Source organism: Pinus tabuliformis, chromosome 5_2 (genome assembly GCF_031772625.1).
Source record: "Pinus tabuliformis cultivar Carrire ecotype Pingquan chromosome 5_2, CPIR1, whole genome shotgun sequence".
In the NCBI taxonomy this organism is placed as follows: Eukaryota; Viridiplantae; Streptophyta; class Pinopsida; order Pinales; family Pinaceae; genus Pinus; species Pinus tabuliformis.
This window is the reverse complement of record NC_142306.1, coordinates 1078944604-1078949249: the sequence shown is the minus strand read 5'-3', so window position 1 is coordinate 1078949249 and position 4646 is coordinate 1078944604.

Below are 4646 nucleotides of genomic sequence, written 5' to 3'. Positions count from 1 at the left end.
AGATGATAATGGGCTGAAGGAGTTCATAGAGGCTGAGGTCCCAAAGCCTACTGACACTGCTCAAGTTGAGGCTTGGCAAAAGAAGACAACAAAGTGTCGAAGGATTCTATTGGAGGGCGTGAAGGATCACATTGTGTCCAGCCTGCATGGAAAGGCTTCTCCATACTTGATGTGGAAAGCATTGACAGATCTATTTCAAAGCAAGAGCGATCAGAGGAAGTTGGTGCTCAAGGATAAACTTAGAAACATTAAGTGTGAGAAAGGAGACGGTATGCCCAAGTATCTCACGAAGTTCACTCAGTGCAGGGATGAGCTGGGAAGTGTGGGGGTGACTGTCGATGATGAGGACTTGGTGAGCTTAGCTCTCCTTGGTCTTCCGAAGAGTTGTCATTCCTATCAGGACTCTGTCAATGGTCGGGAGAAATTTCTAGGATGGAAGAGACTTTGGCCAGATCTTGTGCAGGAGGAGATCAGGCGGAATACCAGGGACGGATCTTCATCAAAGGCAATTGATGAAGAAAATTGCACTTTGGCTGCCAAAGCAAAGAAGGGGAAGAAAAAGAAAGCTTCTCATTCCAATGCGAAAGGAAAGAAGCAGGACATGTCCAAGGTGAAGTGTTTTCACTGTCACTAGCACAGACACTATGCCACAAATTGTCCGCAGAAGAAGAAAAATAAGCAAGCTGTTGGATCTGCAACAGGAGAGGTCTTAGCCTTGCAGTTTGAGTTTGATTTTTCATTGATCGCATGCTTGGTATCAAGTGTGATGGGATCGGTATGGTTCTTGGACAGTGGTGCATCTTTTCACATGACAGGAGATCGAGATTTGTTTTCTGATCTGGAGGAGAAAGACCTTGGAGTGCACATCGAGATGGGCGATGATGGTAGATACAGTGCGACCGGTATCGGTACCATTTCCTTTGAGAGGGAGTCTGGTAAAACTTTCGTATTGAAGGAAGTGATGCATGTTCTAGGATTGAAGAAGAATCTTATCTCTGTGGCGATGTTAGAAGACAAGGGATATGCTGTTGTTTTCAGTGAGGGAAAGGCTTTCCTGCGCAGTAAGACAACTGGAGAAACCCGGAAGATAGGGGTTCAAGTCAGGAACCTTTATCAGTTGCATGTAGATGGCTGCGTAGCAATGGCATGCAAGGCAGAAGGATTGGTGAGCCGGGATGATGGCGAGCTGTGGCACAAGAGATTGGGCCACCTTCACCATGGAGCCTTGAAGATACTGCAGCAGATTACTACTGGGCTTCCTAAAGGCACTCTTGCGCAGTCAGATCAGTGCAAGGGGTGTACTTTGGGAAAATTTGTGAAAGCCACCTTTCACGAGAAGGATAGTCAAGCCACAATGATCCTTGAGAGAATTCACATAGACATGTGTGGACCTTTCTCAGTTGCTTCGACAGCAAAGCACAGGTACTATGTGATCTTTGTTGATGATTTCTCTCGAAAGTGTTGGATCTTCTTCATGCAGAAGAAGAGCGAGACATACTCAAAGTTCTGTGAGTCCAAAGCACTGGACGAGAAGGAATTGGGGAAGAAGGTGAAGGCTCTTAGGAGCGACAATGGTGGTGAATTCATCTCTGGCGAGTTCAAGGACTTTTGCAGTGCAGAAGGAATTCAAAGAGAGCTCATAGCTCCCCATAACCCACAACAAAACAGGGTTGCTGAGTAGGTGAATAGAACGATCGTGGGTGCTACACGGGCTATGTTGCATGATTAGGGCCTACCCTTTCACTTGTGGGCGGAAGCATGCAATACTGCGGTATATGTGTAGAACCATTGTCCTCACAGGATACTTGGCATGAGTACACCCGAGGAGGCTTATTATGGTAAGAGGCCTGATATTTCTCATTTGAGGATTTTTGGTTCTAACATTTACATGCATGTGACAAAGGATGCCAGGAAGAAGCTGGAGCCGACCGCAGAGGTTGGGATATTTTTGGGGTACAATGATACGCCCCACAACTATTGTTTGTATTTGCCAGACAGTTGCAAGACTGTTGTGCGATGGGATATAAAATTTCAGGAGGAGAAAGCCATGAAGTGTTCACTTGAGAGGGAGCCATACTTGCATGCAGATGAGGAGCTATTAGTTCCTAAGGATGAGCTTTAGGACATGGATAAGCCACGGGACGAAGTTCATGGAGTGGAAGAGACGACTCATGTAGCGCCAACCATCAGAGGGCGAAAGCGTTTGACAGAAGCTGAGCGACTGGCTCAAGATGCAGAGAAGGTTGTAAGACCACCTACAACACAACGCAGAGAGAGACAGTCACTTGATCAGTACACTGGATACATGGCTCTTGTGAGAAAACATGTTGTGACTGAGTCATCCTCTTTTGAGGAAGCTGTGGAGGATCCCGCATGGGTAGATGCCATGGTGGAAGAGTATGATTCCACTGTCAGAAATAGTGCATGGGAGATTGTCCCAAGACCAAAAGGGAATCGGTGGTGGGTTCGAGATGGATCTACAAAGTGAAGCAGGCAGTTGACGGGATTGTGGAGAAGTACAAGGCAAGATTTGTTGCCCGAGGCTTTTCACAGATAGAGGGGATCGATTATGAGGAGACCTTTGCATATGTCGCAAGGTATTCTTCCATACGGACGATTCTTTCTCTCTCAGCGCAGATGGGGTGGCACATTCATCAGATGGATGTGAAGACTGCGTTCCTCAATGGAGTCAATGAGGAGGAGGTGTACATAGAGCAGCCTGAAGGTTTCGATATCTTCAGCAGCGAGTCGCATGTGTGCAGGCTCAAGAGAGTGCTGTATGGGTTGAAACAAGCACCTCGTGCTTGGTACACACAGATAGACATTTATTTCACCGGACTTGGATTCTCCATGAGTGAGGCGGATCCTAACCTATACCAGATTGTGGTCGAGGGTAAGTTGATTATCATTGTACTATATGTAGATGATTTGATTCTGACAGGTGATGACCTATTGATACTTTCATGCAAGGATGATCTTGCTAGGGAGTTTGAGATGAAGGACTTGGGCCTCCTTCATTATTTCTTTGGATTGGAAATTTGGCAGCGCAGTGATGGACTATTTGTTTCTCAGGGTAAGTATGCTCGGGAGATAGTGGAGAAGTTCAACATGCATGGCTGCAAGCCTGTTGATACTCCTCTTCCTGGAGGTTGGAGGAAGGAGGATGCTACTTCAGCAGAAGTAGTGGATACCACTGTTTATCGATAGTTGGTGGGGTTGCTTATGTATCTGGTCAATACACGACCAGATATATGTTATGCTATTAACCAGCTTTCACAAGCTATGGTTAAGCCAACCAAGCTCTTCTGGAAGGCAGACAAGCATGTATTGCGTTATCTCAGAGGCACATCGGGATATGGTTGTGGTACAGACAGGAGGATGAGGTGAAGCTATGTGGCTTCACGGATGCAGATTGGGCAGGGAGCCCAATGGAAAGAAAGAGCACATCTGGAGGGGTCTTCAGTATCAAGTCGACAACAGTTTCTTGGTACAGCAGGAAGCAGAGATCCATGGCACTTAGTTCAGCAGAGGCCAAGTATATGGCAGTAAGTTTGGCTGCATGCGAGGCTATATGGATGAGGAAGATCCTGGTCGGGTTGTTCGGTTCATGCTTGGAGCCTACTATGATTTATTGTGATAACCAGAGTTGCATTAAACTCTCGGCTAATCGAGTATTTCATGATAGATCTAAGCACATTGACATCAGGTACCATCATATCAGAGATTGTGTGCAACGGAGAATCATGTTACTTTCATACATTCTAACAAGGGATTAGGATGCTGATATCTTGACGAAGGCACTCACCAGGAGCAAATTCAAATACCACCGAGGCAGGATAGGGGTTGCTGATAATCCATATCTTGTTGAGAGGGAGTGTTGAGAATGCAACAAGATGATGGAGCTTAGTGGAAAGAAGTCGCCTTCACTAAGTGGGCCCGCAGGCTATTTTTGGCGCAAAGTCTATTTTTAGACTATATCTATTTTAGACATATGGATCATGGTCTATGAGTTGCAGGATGTTATTTGTGGATGATTGGTCATGTTGGTAAAAATAGATGGACTTCTATTTTTAGACATATGGGCGGTTTCTATTTTTAGACTGCCATGCTAAAAATTGAACATCCGAATATTATTAGCTCATAATAATGTTTGGACTATAAACATTATATTATCCTCTTGGAGCACTTCAATTTGAGCTATAGATGTGGCACATTCAACTGTTAGAAGGAAATACACTTTTCTTGTGGATCAGTTGAGCTATTGCATGGTGGACTTTAGTTAGAACTCATGTGGTTTAGTTTGGTGGAGTTGATTGAGGAGTTGATGGAGTTGTGTTCAGTTTGACTTGGTTGAACTAGTTGTATTTACTTTAACTGCAAATACACTAGTGATGAGTGATGTGAATTAATTGTTAATTAATTCACTAATTATTAACTCATAAAGTAACTAAAGAATACATCAGTTAACTCAGTGCATGGACAGTTCAGTGGAGACAGGTGTTAGAGGTTGAGATTGCTATCAGTTGTGACTATAGTTATGCATGAGATTTTGCACAATCAATGGATTGAGTAATGCCAATGAGGATTGCGTGGTTCAGCCAAGGAAATACGAGTTTGCTTCAGCCATTCATCGTTATTCTCATGCA